Genomic DNA, 24,784 nt, shown 5'->3' on the forward strand with positions numbered 1-24,784 from the left:
GAGTTTCAGCAGAAAGGTACAAGGCTGGCACAGTAAGCGTGGGTGTGTTACTGGTACAAACGTCCGTAGCAACAGCAGGTTGCATTGTCCTTGCTGTGTCATGAAAACATGACGCGGCTGGCACGGTCGGCACCATGGCAATGAGCATTTGTGCAATACCTGTAGGGGTCCTGTAAACTGGACTATAGGTTACAGGTACTGATTTGAATTTTCCCACCTCGGAAATAATGCAGAAGGCCAGCATGCCAGAACTGTGAGAGAGGCGAGCGGCTGAGTGGTCAGAACCAGGGCCCCCTGCAAGTGTGGGAGGGGGGGGTGGGGGGAGGAGGGGGGGGGGCGATGTGTTGGTAACTCATGTGACAAAAGTATGAGTTTTCCGTGTACATTGAAAACACGCCCCGTGGGGTCGGACTGTAAATTACCGGTGGAACTTGTGGAAGATCACTGCGGTATGGTAAGATGCTCCTGGAAGGTGAAACGCTAAAAAATGTACTTGAACCCACGTGGTTGAAAAGTTGAGCAACAGGTCTGGGGGGTGAGCAAGGAGAATGTTTCGCATGAAAATGTCCATCACTAGTCTGCAAATGTGGCAAAACTGGAACAGGTCACGATTGATAGTGGCCGGCTGCGTTTTCTACAAATGGTGGCATTGCACACATGGCACAACAGTAATGGTTGTTGCAGCCCATTGAGAGTTGAATTATGTGTGCGAATGTATATCACTTTGAACATTATACGATCTATCAGTAGGTACAAAATTCTGAATATTATCCACTTCACACTTCACACGTTGGCAAGTACAGTCCGATGACATGAAACCCGAGTCCATTGTTTGAGTTGATGGTGTAGCATTCGACCGCTGTAGAACAACAAAGTTTGAGGTTAACATGGTTGGAGATCACAAATCACTATGGAGTAATGGAGAGCCAGCAGTTGGTGAAGGATTGAAGGGGCCCAGCAGTCGTAGTTGAGCTTCCAAATCTTTGAATGCTTGGGTGAGGTGGCCATGGCGGCGTGTGCATAACCTGTTGATTTACAACACCTGGCACGGAAGTCGCGGAAGATGTAGAAACTTTGGGGTCACCAATATGGGAACAGGATACAAATAGCAGTATACGGACTAAACTGTCCCCACTAATATCTGCTCATACATATATTTTGACAATTATCATACACATGCACACAGTACAAGGTATAAGAATAGACTGAATTAACATGGCAGTTTGGATGAGTGACCCGAGTCCCCAAAGATTAATGTTGTCTATGGTCGATATGACCTATCGATGCCACAGCTTCAAAAGTAGAACTGTTTTTTTTTTTTTGTTTTTTTTTTTTTTGTGTGTGTGTGTGTGTGTGTGTGTGTGTGTGTGTGTGTGTGATTCATAACCTGCTGGGAGGTGGGAGAAATGTGTCAATAGCAGTGGAGATTATTTTGAACAAAAATTGTTTATCAGTTTCAAACAATAGACATGTAATTATTGCAACGAAATTCTGGTTTCATAATTCTACACCTGGTAAGTGCCATAGTCCACTGGGCCAAAAAAAAGTCAACTCGTTCAGGTCTCCTCTTCCATGGTGGTATTTCTACCAATGTGTCAGTTCTTGCTGAGCACCTTGTGACCCTCTTTACACCAATGTTGGTGTCTTCTTCTTATCTGGCTACATTTTGAATTCATAAAAGACAGGTTGAGGACATCCCCCTATGTTTTACTCCTCATAACCCTGAATTATATAATGAACCTGTGACTGACTGTGAACTGCTTAAGTGCCATAGCTTGTCTCACCATACAGTCCCTGGCCCTGATTTGATTCATAACGAGGTGATGCAGCTTCTTAATGTGACTTGCAAATGCCAGCTACTCAGAATCTTCAACCATATTAGGTTAGAAGGTGTTTTCCCTTTGCAATAGAGATAGTGTGTCATCATCTAAAGCCTTAGGCCAGGCAAAAACCCAATGTCCATTGACAGCTACCAACTAGTTACCTTCACCAACATGCTCTAAAAAGAACTTGAAAGGGTGGTAGCCCAATGATTATGCTGGATTCTCATATTGTGGGATCTTTTGTGCACCTAACAGTGTGGTTTCTGGGAGAGGCAAACCACAACTGACAGTCTGGTTAGATTTGACACACCAATCAGACAAACTTTTTTCTGAGTGTCAATATCTCAGTGCAGCCTATTTTTACCTCCATAACACTTTCAAACTTGAATAAATATGATCATATTTTACTTACCCTCCATGACTAGAGCTTCAAACCTCCCCAACACTTTTTTCTTTCTTTAATCAGTTTTTGTCTCACTGGTTATTTTGGGTTAGAGTTGGTACACTTAGCTCCCCAAGTGTCCAAGAGATCAGCATCCCTTAGAGCACCAAGCTAAGAGTTTCAGGTTTCCTTATCACCATCAGTGAACTGGGGACTCCATTGGACCAGCCTGAACTGTATGTTGATGAATTTTGCATTTGTTATAGCTTCCAGTCTGAAAACTTAGCCAAATACCAGCTCCAAGGATCCTTCTGAAGGGCTGCTGTTGAATCACTTTCCCATGGCTTGCAATTTTGTCCCATGTAAATATGGATTAAATATTTCTTTCATTGTACCACAGTTAATACGCAGAGCTCCACTAGGATATCCAGAAGTTAGACATTAAGCACAGTCACAATTTCTGGGACTCCTCTTTGATCAATAGCTGGCATTGTTGTCTTTTATTCATAAACTTCAGAATAGCTGCATGCAAAAGCTTAATGCTCCCTTGCTTGCACTTCTCCTCTACTTGATGTGTACCAGGCCCTGACTATATTGTTGTTGCCAAGTTACAGCAAGCTCAGAAGCATCTTCATTTTTTAAATTACTGAACATTGCGCATCATAATGAAGTATGGTTTGTCACCATTGGCTTCTGGGTTAGTCTTGCAATCAGATTCCTTGCCAAAGCAGGGATCTTACCTCTATAGTTTTGAAAATACTAAGTCTTGGTCACTTACACAGTCACCACAGGACAATTTCCTAACCATCTTTTTTTCATATGTGGTGTGAATGTCCCTGAAACTCATCTTCTGGTTGTTTCCCAGTTGGAATATGCTTTAAGTTCCTGTGCTGGGACCTCCACTTACCACCTTAACATTTGCTCCCCACATATTCCCCTGCAATACTCTTCGGTTAGTAGCCAGACCACAAATTAGGAGCAAATTATTTGCAGGATTTAAAGTTTCACTCACCCCCACAACCTCAAGTATCTGTTCCTTTGAGTTCTTTTGGAGTATCAGGGTGCTACCATTATTTATATTGAGGCTCTAAACCATGATTAGGATGGGATATGCTTTTACATCTTCCAACATTCAGAAACACCATTGTTTCCGGAAACAAGTAAGTTTTTTTTTTAAATTTCTTCTCTCTGACCTCCCGATACTATTTGCTCAGTTGTCTTTCTGTGGGTGCAAAGTAACATTAGTACTCTGGGAAATGAACTGCATGATCATTTGGTTAGAGAAGAGTTTACTCGCCCTGTTTAATGGCTTCTGGTGTGGATTTGTGGGTGCTGGTAAGGCCTCTACTCTTCATAGCATCTGGTGGGTTAATATCCCCCCACCCCTTCTAATAAATAGCATGCTATCAAGGAGACTGTAGCTGTATAGCTCACCTCTTTCTGTGCTGCCCAAAGGGAACCACCATTCTATGTCACCACTGTATTGGTCATACCAAATTAATCCATTGTTTTATGTGATGAGCCATCCCCACATTGTACTTGCAGAGCCGTACAGACTGTAGCTTGCATCCAGGTGGAGTGCCCCCATCCTAGTGTCTCTCCACACCAAGTATGCTCTTCCAGATTCATTCTGTCTAAAGTTGGTTGAAGACATATGGACAGTTGAATTGGTTCTTCCTTTCCACCAACAAAGTGATTTTCTTCTCAGATATAATGTTTTAAACTGCTTTCAAGGTGGGTTGGGGTAATTGGAGTTGCAATACCTATTGCTGTCTTCCAGGCCTGGTGTGACCTTAGCGCCTCTTCTTCCACCAGCCATCCTGGTCACCCCTCTTTTACTCTGTTTTGTAATTACTTTGATATGCAGTTGGTCCTTTTTCTGCCACACCCTTCTTGTATGTTTTATCAGAGCTCCTTCATATAGCAATTTGATAAATACTAGAACCAAATGAATTCTTATCTTTGATGGCAGCCACTGAAAGAAAAAAAAACCATTGAACAGATTTTTAATGTTTTGTGTGAGAGAGTTGGTTCTGTTCCCATCTTTAACACTTCGGCATAACCCATTAGTGTGGGAGATGAGGGTTGCCTTCCACTGCATGCTGAGCTCCTAGGGGTTCTCGGCTGTTATTGATTCACCTACCTTCTTTAACTGTTGTCAGTCCTACTGAGACCATTGTAGTTTTAGCGTTTTCATGTTTAGTCTTACAGATTTCCTCTCCTCCCAGCTAGAAGGAATTGTCTATCCCTTTGCTGTCTTACCCCTGTGTCAGGTCAGAGGGGTACAACTCATCACAGATGAACGCTGAGAGGGTCTTTGTCTGCTCTCTGGCCTCCAGAGTGGCCCAACCCATATACTCTTATCTCTCATACAGTTATTTCCGATTTTTGTATCAATATTGATCTACATCTATACTTTGCAAGCCACCTAGAATAGTGTGGCAAAGGGTACTCTGTGTACCAGTGTCGTGCCCCCATTTCCGGTTCCAGTTTGTGGGATGAACAACCCCCAATAATCCTCCATGTGAGCTCAAGCCTCTCTCTGATTTTATTGTAATGGTTTTTTTGGGAGATATATGTAGGAGGAAGTTATATATTTATTGACTGTTTTAGGAACATACAATATTGGACTTTAACAATAAAACTCAGTGTGATGCAGAATGCCTCTCTTACAGTGTCTGCCACTGGACTTGGTCAATCATCTCCATGATGCTTTCATGCTCACTAAGTGAACTTGTAATATTTCTCCAGTGCCTCAATTTTACCAGTCCTACATACTATCACAGTTTGATCAAACTTTTGGCTAATGTCACTAACTAAAGATAGATGGACTGGCTGTGAATGACAGACTGATGACCTTGTTGTTTAGTGCCTTAACCCCCAATTGACAAATCAATTTTCGTGCACAATTTTATTTTTTCCACACAGCTGTAGATGTATTTATTCATGCTGTCTGCTCATCCCCTGAATGCCATGGGCACATATGGACAAGGTTCCACTCTGGTACACGTGTTCTTTGGATATTGTAACATGTCTCCCAGTAGCTCTTCAAAATTCTTGTTATTCAGTTGGTATTTATGGGCATTTACTGTGGGGTGTCCAGTTGACATTTTGAGCTTGTCTTTTATGTTTCTGGTCATTCTTCATTGTAGACATTAGTATATTATCTTTGTTGTAATGTTTTTATTACTGTGGAGAATGCTTCATTTCAGTGACAACTGTGTCTGTGCTGGAAAAGTACATGCTTTCAAAATTAGTAATGTTGCTTGCAGTTAATTGTATCCATGTTAAAATCTTTTCACTGACCAAATCTTATTATAGCTGAAAAGATGTTATCTTTAGACAACGGATGCCTTTCAAATGAAGCAGAATTTTATACCATTACCCAGCATTCAAAGCCATATTTGTTTTTCTGCGTAAACAGCAAAGAAACCACTTCATACGGCACTGTTTGTAGGAATGAGTGCAATAAATTGAAAATTGAATAAGAAGGTATCTAGTCTATATCAGCTGATAGTTGCTCAAGAATCAAGCTACATGACATGAAGTGGTGGTGGTGGTGGTGGTGGTGGTGGTGGTGGTGGTGGTGATACTTCTGTATGGGTTGGGAACATGACAATCATGATCTTAGCTCCCAAACTAAAATCTTTTATAATGTGAATGTGCTTGTAAGTAGTAAAGCAATAAAAATCCAGCAAGCGTTGTTATATAATAATGGCCTAAAATATATGTGTTACCCCCCACATTGTTGTTGTTGTTGTTGTTGTTGTTGTAATCTTCAGCCTGAAAACTACTGTGATGCCAAGTCTCTATACATATTTATTGTGTTCAAGCCTCATTATCTCTGCAAAACTACTGCAACACATGTCATTTGAACCTGCTTGCTGTAGTCAACTTTGGTCTCCCTCTACAGTTTATGTTGCAACACATCCCTCCTTTACCAAATTGACATTCCGTAATGTTACAAATGTAGGTTTCCCTTTCTCCAGTCTATCCTCCAAGACAGCTCACAGGATCAGCATTGCCTTATGTGTTCCCACATTTTTTCAGAAGTCAGAGTGATCCTGCCCAAGGTCTGTTTCTACCAGTTTTTCCATTCTTCTGTAACTAATCTATGACTGTATTTTGCAACCATGACTTATTGAACTGATGATTCTGTAATATCTATGTCTGTGTAGATACTCCACAAGCGACCATGTGGTTCACAGCAGAGGGTACTGTTCCTGTACCACTCTGAAAAGGAATGAGGGAAAAATAACTGTCTATATGCCTCCATTTGGCTCCTATTTTCTCTTGTCTTGTTTTCACAGTCCTTAAGTGAATTTTATATTGGCGACAGTAGAAGTGTTCTGCAAGCACCTTCAGTGCAAATATAATATGGTACATCACTGATGGCCATTTGATGGATGTTGAAACTGTAAAATGATAAGTAACACTTGTAATAAATATCATTAGCATTTCTTGACTCACTTTTCGGAACCTGGTCTTCCTTACTGAGTACATTAATTTTATTTGTAATTTCTAACTGTTCTTTTTCAGAGATATTTTGTGTAAGAATTGGATTCAAATCTTTTAATTCTGCTTGAAATTTGTATTACGTTGAGCAGGAATCGGTACATAGGTACTCAAATCATAGGATGAATTTTCTGTTAAATGTTTTATGATATGTCTTATATGTAACAGGAAGTTCAGGGTACTTTTCTTTGTATAACACATGGCATTTCTTTTATTGATAGTTCTTATGGAAGGTAAATTCTGTCTTTCTTTCCCTTGCCTTAGTGACTCTTTCTTCTCTAAAATGCACCTATGTGGTTATAAAAGCCAGGCCAGTTAGCATACGCATCTCTTTTATCTCTGGGAGATACTTCATTACCCTTCATACTCGATTGTATAGTCTGTATAGTCTGTAGTCTGCACTTTTTCTCTCTTTGGCTGACTGATAAACAGATCACTTCTCACTTACATCTTGCAATGATCCACAAATTTTAAACTTTGTCAAAGGACTGCACTATTCTCACACTTCAAACTAAACACTGTTACTGTAAGGAAACTATACAGAGTAAAAACCTAAGATGATAACATTTGCAGTTGCAATCCAGCTGATCTAAAAGTGGCAGCAAATCTTGAACTGTCCCACCTCTTTCCATAAGAAGACCAACTTAGAAAGTTCTTTCTATTAACTGGATGCATTTCAGCCAGCTGGCTGTGTTTGAACACTGCGACAGTATCCAAGGATGGGTGGACCGTGTCACACGAGTGATCCATCTTGCCACTGGTCTCTCGATCCCACAGTCCTCAGGTTATCTTAGGAGGCAACCAGTACCTTGGTGGACAGATGAGTTCTGTTCTGCAATCTGGGAAAGACGTATGGCTCTTCAACATTTTAAATACCAACTGTCAGCAGACAACCTTAGGGCCTTGTGAGTCACGAGGGTCAAGGCTCGATGCGTCATTAGGGAGAGTAAGAAAAGGTCATGGAAAGTGTTCGTGGACTCCATCAGTTGTTCCACTTCTTCTATAAAAGTATGGGAAGCCATCTGGAGGATTCCCAGTAAATTCAGTTGTTTACTGATAGCAGCAGTGCTGAAACAGGGGTGCTTGCAAACAACACCCAGGGACATTGCTCTGATGCTGCTGGCTGAACATTTTGCACAAACTACAGCCAATGCAAGCCAAGATCTGGCATTTTGTCGCTATTGTGCAACTGTAGAGAGGGTAAAGTTGGACTTCAGTTCCAATAGTTCTGAGGCCTACAACTCCCCTTTCTCCATGTGCGAGCTCGAATCAGCACTGACTGAGATCTGTGACACTGCACCTGGTCATGACTAAATCCAGTACTGCATGCTTTGACATTTGCCAGTGGCATCAAAGGAATTCTGATCCCTCTCCTCAAACCAGGAAAGAACTGCACATGTCCCAGTAGTTAGTGGAGTATCACCTTAACGAGCTGTGTAGGAAGACCCAGGAGTGAATGGTTAACCATAGTCTGGTCTGGTTGTTAGAGACGAGGCAACTCCTTAGCTGTTCTCAGTGTGGATTCCGAAGATTTCGGTCCACTGTCAACAATCTGACCCTCCTAGAGGTGGTTATTCAGCAGGCTTTCCTGTATTGGCATATTCTTTGATATAAGTAAGGCATATGATACTACTTGGAGACACTATATTCTTGCACAACTGCTTCAGTGAGGCTTTCGTGGTCACCTCCTCATCTTCATACGGCCTTTCCTGTTTCAGGGGTTTTTTAGGACCTGAATTGGTGACACGTTATCTGATCGAGTCGAGTAGGAGAATGGTGTTCCTCAGGGCAGTATTTTAAGTGTTACCCTCTTTGCCATAGCCATCAACAGTATCATGTCTATGGTGAGGAGTCCTGTATAGTACTTCTTATTTGTAGACAATTTTGCTGTTTTCTGTTCCTCCTCCAGTGTTTCAACATCGAGCCATCAGTTGAAACTTACAGTGCAGAGGTTATGGGAGTGCGTTGCAAAGACTGGTTTCCTGTTTTCTGCAGAGAAGTGTATGTGTGTGTTCATTTTAATCATTCTCATTGTCTTTTTAATTTGCCTGCCTTGAATATGGGAGACACCATCCTACATTTTAGAGGCACAGTGCAGTTTATGGGCCTCATTTTTGTCTCCCAATTGTCATGGTTACCACACCTGCGAGACCTGAAAGCCAGAACCCTGAAGGGACTGAACATCATAAAGTGCCTTAGCCACAGGTCTTGGGGAGCAGACAGCGCACATCTCCTTCAGTTTTATCAGGCTTCTCTGCGTTCGTGGCTAGGCTACGGTTGCACGGTGTATAGGTCAGCGAGGCCCTCTTACTCATGGATCATTGTCCATCATGAGGGGATTCAGTTGGCCAAGGGTGCTTATCAGACCAGTCTCATACATAGCATCTGTGCTGAGGCAGGGAAGCTGCCATTTACCATCTGATGCCAGCTCCTCATGGTATGTCAGGCATGTAAGCTCCTTGCAGCTGCAACTTCACCTGCACACCATACTGTCCACTCATCCACCTCTGGAATACTTTTTCTCCAACCATCCACAAACCAGGATGCTACTTGGGATCCACATGCAGTGTGTGATGTAGTCACTCGGTGTGGAGCCAGTATGACCCCAAATCCAGAGTTTTAACCATCTGCCACCCTGTGTTCTGGAGAGAACCAAGTGATTTTAGATTTGGTGTGGTACAGGAGAAATAGCAGTCCTGATTCCATTTTTAATGCAATATTCCCTGTATTTTATCTGAGTACCATGACTGTGTACTTGTTTTTACGGATTTGTCTAAGCAGGGGGACTGTGTTGGTTGTTTTGTCATTTTCCTAGATTGTGTCCTTAAGGTCAGACTGCCTCCAGAATTGACCATTTTTGACGCAGAATTATATGTAACGTTGTGAGCACTGGAGCAGATGAGACATTCTCCCGGTGTTAAATTTCTCATCTGCTCAGATCCTCTGAGTGCCCTTTGCTCTCTCCAATATTTTTATCCCGCAGGTACAGTAACCCAGAATATCCAGGAAGCCCTCCTACAGCTACAACGACTGTGGAAGGAGGTGTCTTTCTGTTGAGTTCCTGGGCACATTGGCATTGTAGGGAATGAAAGGGCAGATCGAGCAATCAAGGAGGCATGTCATGATCCTCTGGTATTTCGGTGTGCTATCCCCCTGCATGCTATCACCTCACTGTTGAGGTACAAAGTCATATGTCAATAGGAATATGAGTGGCTAGTAGTGACAGATAACAAGCTCCGTGTCATCAAGTCCATAACTCAGCCGTGGAGTACTACCTTTCAGCCACAATGGCAGGACAAGATCGTTCTTAGTCCTCTTTGCATAGGCCACAGCCCTATGACACATGGATTCTTACTCCAGCGAGATGACCCTCCAGTGTGTGGTGTTTGTGGCATAGAGATCACATTTTATTTGCCAACCCATGGACTACGGCAGATTTGCCATCTATTTTATGTAATGATCAAATGAATGTGGTTATGGTTTTAAAGTTTTGTGAATTGTACAACTTTTTGAACAAGTTCTTAGGGAGATGTTCTTAATGTGTCAAAAGGTGGCTGGCTCACCCTAGTTTTTTGTAGGTGGTCAGCCAGTCACATTTCCTTGTGCTTTTCTTTTAGTTCTTCAGTGTTTTGTTTCATCTGTGTTTTAATTTCTTGGTTAGCTCTCTTCCCTCATAACTGGTGAGAGTGCATGTGGTGCAGAGTGACTGTGTGGTCATTTTGAATGTAAGCACATACAACACTTCTAGTTCATCTCCACATTCGTTTATTTTCATAAGTCTAAGGTTGCTGATGACTTCGCTATTGGGTACCCATCAGATCTAAATACACACATAAACATTTTTATTCCCTTTCATTTGCTTCATTTGCTCCATTTTTAAATTTTCACCTTGCAACAATTAAATTCAATATCTCTTTTGTTATCCAAATCTTTCTGCTAGACCTTGTCTTCTTACCTATTTAATCCTATGCTGCCTTAACTATTTCATCTCCTAAAGCTGCTCATTCATCTTTTACTGTATTCCTTTAGCCGGTTCTAGTCAATCAATGTCTAATGCTCCCTCTGAAACTCTCAACCACCTCTGGTTCTTTCAATTTATCTATGCCCCATCTCCTTAACTTCCTACCTTTTTCCAATTTCTTCAGTTTTAATTTACTGTTCGTAACCAATAAAATGTGATCAGAGACCACATCTGTAAACATCTTACAATTTAAAATCTGGTTCCTAAATCTCTGCCTAACCATTATATAATCAATCTTAAATACTCTGGTGGCTCAATCTCTCTTCCACGTATACAACCTTCTTTTATGATTCTTAAACCAAGTGTTAGTGATGATTAAATTATGCTCTGTGTGTAATTCCAGCAGGTGGCTTCCTCTTCCATTTCTTTCCCACAGTCCATATTCACCCAATATTTTTCTTCTCTCCCTTATCCTAGTACTGAATTCCAGTCCCCTATCACAATTAAATTTTTGTCTTCTTTAACTATCTGAATAATTTCTTTCATTTCATCACACATTTCTTCAATCTATTCATCATCTGCTGAGCCAGTTGGCATTTAAAGTTGTGCTAATGTGGTAGGGATGAGCTTCATGTCTATGTTGTCTATGACAATGCATTTGATATGCTGTTCATAGTAGCTTACTCGCATTCCTATCTTCTTATTCATTATTAAACACACTCCTGCATTGCCCTTATTTGACCTTGTATTTATGACCCCTTATTCACCTGACCAGAAGTCCTGTTCCTCCTGCCACCAAACTTCAGTAATTCCCACTGCAGTATATCTAACTCAAACCATCAATTTCCTTTTTTACATTTCCTAACCTACCTGCCCAATTAAGAGATTTAACATTCCACAGTCTGATCTATAGAATCCCAGTTTGGTTTCTCCAGATGACAACATCCTTCTGAGTAGTCCCCACCCAGAAATCCGAATGGGGGGCTATTTTAGCTCAGGAATATTTTACTTAAGAGGGTGCCATCATCATTTAACCATACAGTACCTAGTTGTTCCTCTGCTGCCTTCATTACACCATCTTTAAACTACCCTTTTATCTTCTGTTATGTTCCTTTTTGCTGTTTAAGCTGATAATTGTTGGATTTTTTTTTTATTTGAAACTCTAAACAGTCCCTGCTTCTTTTAACTTATCCAGACTCCATTTCCATAATTTCCCACCTTTCTGCTATTTCTTCCATTTAAATCTACTGTTTATGACCAATAAATTATGATCAGTTTCCAACTCTACCCATGGGAATCATTTGCAGTTTAAAATCTGGTTTTGCAATCTCTGTCTTATCAATACATAATTTATCTCAAGTCTAACAATTTTTCTTATCTTCCCTTGCCTACTACTGAAATCCAAGCCCATTAATGGTTAAATTTTTGTCCCCCCATGGCGATCTGAATAATTTCTTTTATCTCATACATTTCTTCATTATTTGCAGAGCTAGTAGCATATAAACATGTACTACCATTGTGTGTGTTGGCTTTATGCCTATATTTGCTATGATAATGCGTTCATTGTGCTGTTTTCAGCAGCACATCCAAATCTTTATTTATTTATTTCCCCATTATTATACTAACCCTTGTGCTACAAAGATTTGATTTTGTAATGATAACCCCGTACTCATCTGCTCAGTCTGCTAGAGTGGAACTGAATTTTTGATGAGTCACCTTTGTCTTTGAACAGAGTGAGACAAAAGAACTCACAGAGAGAATATAAATAAATGTTATCATAGGTGATAGAGATTCACTGGTTTGTAGACAATTCGTCAAGACTTACACAAGAAAAATTTACCAATGTGTAGGTGCACAGTTTACTTGAAATAAGAAATATGATGAATAACCAGCAAAGCATGCAGTGTATCATAATTTCTGTAGCCTGTTTCATGGCATAATGCACAGAAAAAGGAACAAAGAAATTTCTAACCATCTTCAAGTTTACAGAAATAGTGACTTATCACAACATTACTTACAAAAAACAAGGGTTTATACACTGAAAAGCCAAAGAAACTGGTACACCTGCTTGATAGCATGTAGGACCCCTGCAAGAATGCAGAAGTGCCACAGCACATCGTGGCATGCACTTGACTAATGCCTGAAGTAGTACTGGAGGGAATTGACACAATGAATGTCCATAAACCGTAAGAGTATGAGGGGGTAGAGATCTCTTCTGAGCAGCATGTTGCAAGGCATTCCAGATATCCTCAGTAATGTTCATGTCTGGGGAGTTTGGTGGCCAGTGGAACTGTTTAAACTCAGAACAATATTCCTGGAACCACTCTGTAGTAATTCTGAATCTGTAGGGTGTTGGATTGTCCTTCTGGAAGTGCCCAAATCAGAATGCACAATGGACATGAATGGATGCAGGTGATCAGACAGGATGCTTCTGTACATGGCGCCCATCAGAGACATATCAGGGGTCCTATATCACTCCAACTGCACATGCCCCATACCATTACAGAGCCTCCACCAGCTTGAACAGTCCCCTGCTGACATGCAGGTCCATGGATTCATGAGGTTGTCTCCATCCCCATACGTGTCCATCCACTCAATACAATTTGAAACGAGACTTGTCTGACTAGGCAACATGTCATCAACAGTCCAATTTCGGTGTTGACAGGCCCAGGCAAGGCATAAAGCTTTGTGTCGTGCAGTCATAAAGGGCACGTGAGTGGGCCCTCAGCTCCAAATGCCCATATTGAGTGTGTTTTGTTGAGTGGTTTGCACGCTGACACTTGTTGATGGCCAAGTATTGAAATCTGCAGCAGTTTTCAGAAGGGTTCCACTTCTGTCATGTTGAACAATTCTCTTGAGTCATCATTGGTCCTGTTCTCGCAGGATCTTTTTCCGGCCACAGCAATGTCGGAAATTTGATGTTTTACCAGATTCCTGATATTCATGATACACTCATGAAATGATCATACGGGAAAATTCCCACTTCATCCCTACCTCGGAGATGCTATGTCCCATCGCTTGTGTGCTGACTATAACACCACATTCAAACTCACTTCAATCTTGATGACCTGCCATTGTAGCAGCAGTGACTGATCTAACAGCTGTGCCAGACACTTGTTGTCTTATATAGACGTTGCTGAGCACTGCAACCTATTCTGCCTGCTTACATATCTCAGTATTTGAATATGCATGCCTATACCAGTTTCTTTGGTACTTCAGTGTATGAAACAAAATTAAAAATACTGAAAATTAAAGTAAAAGCAACAGGTTATGAGCACAGGAAATTCAGATTTCTAAAGATTCCAAAAAAGGAAATCAAAAATAACCAATTTCAGTTATCTATTTGCAACTGGAATTACAGAACTGAATTCAGTATTGCTTACAGAAAAAGTGAAAGCAAAAGTTAAGCACAATACATGGAAGTTTGCAATGAAAACATACCTTCATCATGCAAAGTTGTGGGAATACATCTCAGGTGAACTGGAGAATGGGGCAAAGGTGTGTAATGTTAGAGCTAATATCATGATGTAACTTCATTCATCAATTTCATGCACCTGCAGAACACAACAATCTCAAAAGAGACCTGGGACAAATTAAAACATATATGAAGGCCCAGAACTTTACAAAAGAGTTGGTTTACTGGCTACACTCATCACAACTCAACTGGAGAACTATACATCAGTAGAAGAATACTTATACAAAATAATTTCCATTCTAATAAGTGAAATGTTTTGAATTTTGAAGTGAAAGATGAGTAAGTAGGATGCATCCTTTTTTAGGCAGCATAACCAGATGACTATAAAACAATTATTATGCACCTAGAGCAATACAAAATATGAATAATTGGAGACTCTATTTGTGGTGTCACCGCCAGACACCACACTTGCTAGGTGGTAGCTTTAAATCGGCCGCGGTCCATTAGTACATGTCGGACCTGCGTGTCGCCACTGTCAGTGATCACAGACCGAGCGCCACCACACGGCAGGTCTTGAGAGACGTACTAGCACTCGCCCCAGTTGTACGGACGACTTGCTAGCGACTACACTGACGATGCCTTTCTCTCATTTGCCGAGAGACAGTTAGAATAGCCTTCAGCTAAGTCCATGGCTACGACCTAGCAAGGTGCCATTAACCATTTCTAGAGAGAGTCTCACTTTTATCATCAAAAATGCTGTATACAAATGATGGATTAAAGTTAAGTATTCCAGCAGCTACGTACTTTTCTTTATAGCATTCATTACGTATCGTGTTTCAGACCTAACGCCAGCCGGTGTGTGTAAACGCGTGCCTTTCGGTTACCCGTCACTGTGGACTGGCTGTCTTGTCAGTCCACAACACTATTAAAACTAAATTGTTGCAGAATGTGAAGGGTGAAGAGTTTGCCACTCTAAGATTAGTGATGTGGGCAAGAAATGTCAGAGATATGCTTCTGTTTAAGTTCTAGCAGTGGAGGTAGCCAGAAACCTTTTTGCCGTGTATGGGGATAATGCCTTTGGACACAGCATGACAAGAAAATGGTTTTCACACTTCAGGGAGGACAGTTTTGACATTAATGACCCTTCACATTCAGTGAGACCTTCGGGGATTGATGGATATAATTTAAATGAATTATTCCACCGTTGTGCAACATTTTCATGCAATGGGCAAGATTCAAACATCAGAAGCAAAGGTACAATATGCACCAAGCCAAAATCACAAAAATCAGCAGGTGGCCATATGTGCATGTCTGCTTGCTCATCATTAATTGGCTTGTGAACAACACTGACGATTACTATCCTGTATTGTTACTGCTGATGACAAAATATGTCTTTATGCAAACATAAGGAATAGAAAGGAATAGTTGAGCCCAAACAAAGCAGCAGCTTTCTACACAAAGACCTGTGTGCATCCACAAAAGATAATGTTATGCATCTGGCGGAATAGGGACAGTGTGGGGCTTCCTCGAGATGTAACCATCACTGCTGACATTTACTGTCAACAACAATGACCAGGAAGTGAAGTGATGCTGCTACTCGATAATGCCCACCCACATTCTGCTAGACTGATAAAAAAACACTATATAGGATTGGGATGTCACATTATTCACCTAATCTGGATGAAAATGCACTTCAGACATGGCTCAATGAGTTCTTCACCTCAAAATCATGTGATTTCTATGTTGCAGAATCAAAAAGTTACTCCAGTGTTGGCAGACTGTTGTAAATAGTGAAGGAGAATATATTATTGATGACTAAAGTCTCTGTCATGTGTATCTGTTGTGTCTATTAAAGTTGTGGAAAAATGTTAAGAACTTAAGCACCAACCTAATAAATTGATGATAAAACTCATGAGTGGTAGTATCAAATACTGAGAATTTGCTCATTCAAGGAATTGGTGACAAACATGTTGATGCACTGGCTGGCATAAAGAAGACAAAAATTAAAGATATATCACAGACTTTTGTACTATCCATTGACTTTGACCAGTGATGTCATAAAAAGCCCAAAATGCAATACAAACATTATTTCAAACTGGCAACCAGTGATGTTACCCATTCCCATGCACCAAAATATAAACAAAAAATACATAAGTGTACAAATTCTTAATAATAAATTTTGAAGCTAACTGGACAACCAGTTAAGAGATTTGCATGGAGACAAACTAAAATCTAAAATAACAGCAACAAATTCATGGTAACTGTAAAATACATAAAATGAAACACCCACAGAAACACAATACAGTGGTTGGTTTAGAAGAAGTAATGACCTGTAACTGGTACAGAAAACATCTCTTGACCTCAACTTCAAATGCCATTACCAATTCAAGAAGCTAAAAACTGGTAGCAGCAGAAAGTCAGAAGGCATTACCAACACTTATAGCCTAATATCACCAATATTAACAAAATGCAGCACAGGTATTGAAAACATCACTTCATATGTATAGCTCAAAATAAATACCAATACCAATAAAAAATAGAAAAAACAAGAACCAATAGCAGTACAAACAGCAATATCAATACCAATACCCAAAAATCATGGCAATGACTGAAATGTGGCATCAAAATGAAACATGAAACAAACTGACAAGGGAATGGTCCAATAAGACATATCGAACCCCACCCTGAAAATTTTTACACAAGAAGAGGACAATGAAGAGATGCACTGTCAAAATTTTAGCTACTAAGAGGCACTTCAAGTATTTTGTAAAAAATGTTGAAGTTACACATTTTTTGCTGCATGAGGAACAGCTTATAACAGCAGTCTGTACAAACCTGCCCACTTAGCACGCAGCTTGGTGAATCAGTCATGCAGAGCCACATAGCATAATTATCTGGAGTTCACAGACACCAGTTTTAAGCATGTAAAGCCTGGTTTACAATGGAGTGTATGGAAGCAAAGACGTGCGAATGAGCATTTGCAGAACATTCACTACCATTCACTTGTATATGGGTAGAATCATTTATACTAGAGGGAATGGAAGAGAACACAAGATAGTGAACATTGCCTATGAATCCTGTGTTATTAGTTTTTAGTTTCTGGAGCTATTATTCAGCATACAGGATGCAACTCTATCTTGTTAGAGCCACAATGTGAAACTTTGCTATTCAGTGAGAATTATTTTGCATGGCAGGTGCACTGTTCTTGATGGAGTATGCAAAATAACACAGGGAAGGAAGAATTTAAGTCTTAATGTGTATGAAATCATGACATGTGTGGAGATCATGCACTTTACTCAAAATTGCAGCTCTATCTCTCTTTAGCACTGGTCAAAATTTTCCTTGTATGTCAGCTGCCATTTTTCGCTGGCTTCTCATTACCATTGAGGAGAAATTTATAAACAAAATACTAATTACTGACATTGAGCATCACTTAAAGAGGTGACACAGCTGGTGTTTCCACTACACTTGTAAGGTCTAATGGTTGTATTCTTTTTTGTTTTCTTTTCGAAACAAAAATGGTCTAGTAGCAAAATGTGAGCTTCGTGATCCAGAGAGTTCAGGATCAAATCCTGTTCAGACCACAACTTTTTCACTATGATTTTTAACTGAGCATTTACTTCTCACAGATGTTGGTGTGGCCATGAAAAACAGGTGATTCAGATTCCACATTAAATTGCAGGTCTCCATTTTCTGATTAGGGGCCTGAGGAAGATTAGGGACACATAAGTAGCTGCAGTGACGTCCAGTTGAAAGACTGCAAGAGGCCTAGTGTGTACACCAGACAGAATTCTGTTTTTCTCATGCTTGTTAGCCTGTTTGCTCTGTTGAAAACCTGGTTTAAACTATACAGACATTTTTTGAATAACTTCATATTACAGTTCAGTTCTTTCAATGTAATTCTTATAAAAGTGGCTAGCAGAGAAAATAAAATCATTGCAGTGACTGATGTCACAGATGACTTCCATCAGCGAGGACTTGTAATTTGTTGAAATGAAATGTATCTTGCAGTACTACATTTTATAACAATTCCTGTAGGCCATTCCTTATAATAATGTTTAAATGTTGTACCTTTGACTATCAGTGAAACAGTTCTTTGTTTACTCCCAGTAGTCATCACAAAAATGTGAAGTGTCTATTGAATGACAAAAGCAAACATTTTTATTGCACCAGGCACACCGGACAAAGGAAAAATTGATTCAGTCAGGTACTTTGCAGTAACCACTAGTTTTCTTTAGACAGAACTAGGATCAAGTCAGAAATGGTCCTGGTTGCTGTTCTGCATATTGCGCTACAAACCAGGCATACATGATCAAATTTGTAAAGTGTGGTGAAGAAAACTGGTATGCACAAATGACTGGAGCTTAAGAATATTGTTCCTCTGATAAACCTGAAATGAAAGAGAGGCATTGGAAATTATGTTGTCTGATAATTTCCTGAAAAATGATTTCCACTGTCAAAAAAATTCTTTATTGGGAGATTGAATCAGAGTAGTAGTTCCAGACATTACATGTACAGATTTTTTGTCATCCTCCACAAAAATAGAGGCATTGTTATGTCCAGGCCATGAATCCAACAAAAGCAATGAATTAGTTTGTGCAGCTGGTAGGAATATGTTTTGAACAAAATGTTGAAAATTATTCTTTCCCATTTTTCCAGATTTTGATACACTGATTACAAGATTTTTGCAACTAAACAGTCCATTTTTTATTTTGGTTCCTAATTTGTCTTGCGGTTCTTGAAGACAGATATACAGCTGTGGAAACAGTAACCCACTCATACTTATCACTGGCATTATGATATATGCTTATGTCATTGCATTCATTGATTTTTCCAGGGATAAGAGCAGGTTTCATCTTTATGTCAGCTATGAACTTCTCTGTAGCAGTGTCTATCACAGGCAGAGCTGCCCTATACATTTATGTGATGTACACTTAGTAATTTTCTGTCTTCCTATTCCATACAATTTCTTGAACCTGCATAGCCAGGTTGACAAAGCCTGGAAATTAGCAGTGTTCATGTCAGATGCAATTTGGAGGACCCAGTCTCATAGATCTCCAATGGTAATGGTGCATAACCTCTCATGAGTAGTTGTAAATCTTTCAGTTTTTCATTCAGATGGTCTTGGTTTTCAGTTTGGCGCATATTTCTTACTTCATGTAATTCATTCTTCCATTTGTTCAGTTCATGCCCTGATTTCATGAATCAAAAATGCCTTTGCACACTGCATAACTTCAACCATTTTTTTTCTCGCCTTCATTTAACCAATATCTCATTGCCTTTTATTTGTCACTGAACGGTGTGTCGGTATGTGTCTGTTTTTAGTCTTGGAAGGTATTCTTCTTCAGAACTGTTACTGGCACAACTAATTTTGTCCAAACCACAATTCATGGAATAGTCGCAGTATTTCCCATTTCTTCTAGCTTATCCACAATTTCAAATGAAATGTTGATATCACTTGAATGAATGTCAAGGAAATCAACTAATAAATGACACACATGTACATCCTCAGGAGCGGTAAGTGATTTTGCCTGGAAATCACATTCTTCATATTTCATCACTGCTAAATTGAGAACATTAATTGATTCCTCATTATGGTGAAACTGGAAGGGAAAAATAGGTTACTATTATCAGGCATGCCTTACGGAAGCACAATAAATATTAATGCAGCTTTATCTGTATTGTCAATACTTACCAATACTGAAAAAAGAAACTGATAATTTGTAATAGATGTTACTTGAGTGGCTAATCCAAGAGAATAATAACTGTACACTGTAGTGTCAGAGAAATTATCAACGAACGGTAACCTGAAACTTCCTTTAAAAATTACAGTCTGGTTGTGTTGTGTTTACTGTTTACAAATGTACCACCAACCTTGGCTGTCTGTGTGCCTAGCTGCGCATGCGCAGTTCCTACGGCACCAGTAGGGGTGCACATTTCTACCGCTACCTGATGCACTATGAATTTGGCAATTTTCAGCTATTTTTTTAATGCTTGCAGAACCTCTTAGCAACTAAAATTTTGACAGTGAATTTCTTTTGTTGTTTTCTTCCTGTGTAAAAAAAAAAAATCAGTTTAGGTTTCAATACGTCTTATTGGACCATTCCCTTGTGGGTATTGATCTCTCAATGCAAGTAGCATACCAGGCAAGAATTTTATAGCTGAAACATACATGTGTTCGTAAATAAATCCAGGTTCAGATAAATTGCAGCTACTGTTTTCTATTTTTTTCTAGGACAATCAAGGATAATGTTTAACCTCTGATTGATAAGTGATGTCATATTCCACAACATTACTATGTCGTGGCTCAAAGCAACAGATGTTCTTTATTTGTCACAATTAAGTATCAGTGTATCTTCTATAAGTAAGACAGTGCGAAAGAGACATTTTTCCATCACCTTTTGTCAATGAGGCTGTCATATTTACAATAAGAAAAAGAATCCATATATGATAGCAATGCTTGATAATGGAATGTGCACATTGGACCAACCAGATAATTATTTAGCTAAACTGAAGTCCATATCACTATTGAATGATGCATACTTTTACTGTAGGAGATTAGGACATTCAAGCCCTGATGGAATAGAAACTTCAAGGCCATTGACCTTCTTCTTCTGTGCTGGATGCACACGCATTGCCCAAACTCTTACGGGACTCAGTAAGATTGTCTGCCACAAGTAATGAGTGTAATGGGCAAGAGCACTACAAATGTGGTGTGTGGACATTAAGCTGGGAATGTGGGTCTCACGGGGAGCATGCAAGGGATAAATCCCTGCAGTCACACTATGCTCTGTGCTCTTGGTGGCTCAGATGGATAGCGCATCTGCCATGTAAGCAGGAGATCCCTGGTCTGAGTCCCAGTCGGGGCACACATTTTGAACTGTCCCCGTTGATGTATATCAACGCCTGTCGACAGCTTAGGGTCTTGATTTAATTATCATTTAATTCTAACAAAAGACCAAGATCTAGGTTTGGGTGTCATTTCAGCACACTATTTTCATCTGTTTGATTACTGATCAATTATTTTAAATTAGCATTCACCTGTCTCTTAGTTGTTATACTTAAACATTGTCAATTTTTATGTAGTTATTATGTACGTAATATTAAACAAAACAGCTGTTGAAAAATATGCTTAAATGCAGTAGTCATTTTGAAAGTAATGACATTTGTATCAGTTATGTAAACAACTAATGTACAACCACTTTCAAGTAAAAGCAACTTTATTCATACTTCTATTGCTTCACCTTTTGTTAATGCAGTTAGTATATCATACAGGGACATGGAGCCTCCCTTGTAAAAATAAATCTTGTCTCATGGCACATTCATGAAGGCACCCTCTCAAGATGCATATCTTTACACTCAGATTACCTGCTCCTCCTTCTCCTTAACCTCAAAGCCTGGTACTAAAATAGCCCTCCTTTCAACTCCTTGACTACCACTGTTATTTCAGACTTATCTCCACTGTAATTTTTTCTCATGATCAAGTCCTGCTATTAAATTGTTTAAGCTATCCTGTATTTTGTTTTCTTTAACAATATTTATATAAGTAATCTTTGTATCCAAAGTAAAGTTAATAATAATAATAATAATAATAATAATACTGGAACAAAACCATTATAACAGATAAAACAACACCACATAACAAACCTGACATCATACTCACCAGTAAAAAGAAGAAATTAACACAACTAATCGAAATATCCATACCCAATACAACAAATATACAGAAGAAAACAGGAGAAAAAATTGAAAAATACATCCAACTGGCTGAGGAAGTCAAGGACATGTGGCATCAGGATAAAGTTGACATTATACCAATTATACTATCAACTACAGGAGACATACTGCACAATATCCACCAGTACATCAACGCAATACAGCTACACCCAAACGTATATATACAACTACAGAAATCTGTAATTATTGATACATGTTCAATTACCCGAAAGTTCCTAAATGCAATGTAACATATATCATACAATTAAAAGGAAGTCACACTTGATCAAGGTCCGTGTCACTTTCCATTTTTAACCAGACATAACGTCTGAGAAAGGAAAGAAATAATAATTAGTACCACTAGACTAATAATTTTTAGTGTTTTTGTTGCTGTTTTTGTCTTAATTATTCTCATGGTCATTACTTTTGCTATAATTGTTATTTACTTTGATGGAAGAAATACCATCATAATATTGACTATCATCATCCTTGTTCTGTCTGTGATAAACAGATGTTCATGGAAAATGATGCTGTAATGTGGTTGCACATAGGTAAAACTGGTGAAGAGAAAGTCACAGCACAGAATAGTGTAACATAGTACTTCAAATGGCTAATATTGTAATACACAATCCAAAGTCCAGCAGTAGTGCATGCACAATCCTGCTAAATAAATATTGTAGTCAGTGTCCAAGTATAACCCCCAGATCCTCCTGTATCCAACAAGAAGTACATTGATACTGATACATGTCAGAGCTGCAAATGAATCATAATGAAAAAGTAGGCTTTATGCCAGGACCACAGATAATGGCATGGGTCATATTACAGTCAGAATGGAGTTTGATCATGTGCACTCTGAAATTCTTTAATTGTGCCTTTTATATCAGTTATAGCATCTTGTTAAAACCAATATTACAATCATTTTTATCATAATAATCACACACATTTAACTCAGTTACATGTATTATCAAAAGTTATAGACATGTTCTTGTTGCAGTCGTCTGTTCAGTGATTGGTTGGATGCAGCTTTCCATACCTGACTATCCTGTGCAAGCCTCTTCGTGTGTGCAGAACTATTGCAACTATTCCCAAACTGATGATTCATTTATGCTTCAGCTTGTGTACTAACAACTAATTCCTTCTTTCAGTTAAGTTGCACCATAAATTTCTTTGCCCCAGTTCTATTCAGTACCTTTTCACAGTTATTCTTCTGTAGCACAAATTTTGAAAAACTTCTAGTCTCTTCTTGTCTGAACCGTTTATTATGTGTTCAGAAAAAACTTTCTAAAACCTTAAATACTCTTCTTGCTATTGGTAGTTTTCACTTTATATTCTGCCCAATTTGGTCAACACCAATTACATTGCTGCTCCAGTTGCAAAACTCATCTGCTATTATGTCATCAAAAAGATGACATTTTGAGTTGTGGATACACACAAAAAAAAGACTGCTACACTCTAAGCTTTCAAATGGAGCCTTCTTCAGAAAAAAAAGGAAACACACACACCTTCACACAAACAGATAACCTGACACACACATGACTGATATGTATTGACTGAGATTATTGGTACATTGTGGCTCAGATATCAGAGCATATGTGATGTGGAAGGAAAAAAAAAGAAGAAGAAGAAAAAGGAGAAGAAGACGGAAGAGAGGAAAGAACATACACAAGAATGTGGGATAGAAGAAAATCCCTCCCCCATAGCCTGGCCACATGGGGATGACATATCTGCAGTGACAAGAACTCCCTTATCCAGTATGCTGAAGGACTCATAAATAACTTGTGGAAGAGGCACTGGCTCCAGACCTAGTCCACAAACAAATTTCTCTTGCCATATCCTCACAGATCCTGATTCTTCCACCACCCTCAAAACCCAGCTACAAAGGCGTGCCCCCTTGGTTACTCAGCACCCCATTGGACTGGAAAAAATGAACCATAGTCATCATCTGTGCTTTCATTATCATCACGCCTTGAACTGAGGGTCATCCTACCCAAGATTCTTCAACCCCAACTAAAGTAGTGTTTTGATTGTCTGTCTGCAACATCCTAGTCCATCCATATGCCACTCCCAATCCCAGCCAGGTCACAAGGATCATATCCCTGTAGAAGGCCCAGGTGCAACTGCAATCTGATTACTGTAAAAGTTGTAGTTAGCATTCACTCACTATATTTTATCCATGCCAGCTTCAGAATTTCAAAGAATATATTCCAGTCAACATTGAAACTTTCCTGGCAGATTAAAACTGTTTGCCAGACCGAGACTCGAACTCAGGACCTTTGCCTTTCGCGGGCAAGTGCTCTACCACTGAGCTACCCAAGCACAACTCACGGCCCGTCCTCACAGCTGTAGTTCTGCCAGTACCTCGTCTACTACCTTCCAAACTTTACCGAAGCTCTCCTGCAAAGACGAGGTACTGGCAGAACTACAGCTGTTAGGATGGACCGTGAGTCGTGCTTGGGTAGCTCAGTAGTAGAGCACTTGCCCGCGGAAGGCAAAGGTCCCGAGTTCAAGTCTCGGTCCGGTACACAGTTTTAATGTGCCAGGAAAGTTTCATATCAGCGCACACTCTGCTGCAGAGTGAAAATCTCATTCCAGTCAACATTGTCAACATCTTTCGGTAAGGCTACAAATGCTGTCAAGATAAAAAATTGAATTTACAATAATTTTTTACGTGTCTGTGGACAAAATAAGTACAAGAAGATATAAAAATTAATACCAACAGCCCATAAATACAATATACACTCTTTCATTGCTTTAGAATTTCAGAGGAAAACATAGTGCCAAAGCAATTATAATCTTTTCAGTAACTTTGATTATACTCTTGTTTGAACTCTCTCTCTCTCTCTCTCTCTCTCTCTCTCTCTCTCTCTCTCTCTCTCCCTCCCTCCCTCCCTCCCTCCCTCCCTCTCTCCCTCTCTCCCTCTCTCTCTCTCTCTCTCTCTCTCTCTCTCTCTCTCTCTCTCTCTCTGTGTGTG

The 24,784-nt window shown here is 39.6% G+C and overlaps 1 protein-coding gene across 16 annotated transcripts in view; it reads left to right on the forward strand.

The window, feature by feature from the left end:
* The window catches only part of LOC126179628 (calcium/calmodulin-dependent protein kinase type II alpha chain), a 1,032,354-nt gene that overhangs the window by 981,378 nt on the left and 26,192 nt on the right, over positions 1 to 24,784 (forward strand). The gene's annotated exons all lie outside the window — the stretch shown is intronic.

The sequence above is a fragment of the Schistocerca cancellata genome, chromosome 1 (genome assembly GCF_023864275.1).
Source record: "Schistocerca cancellata isolate TAMUIC-IGC-003103 chromosome 1, iqSchCanc2.1, whole genome shotgun sequence".
Taxonomy (NCBI): Eukaryota; Metazoa; Arthropoda; class Insecta; order Orthoptera; family Acrididae; genus Schistocerca; species Schistocerca cancellata.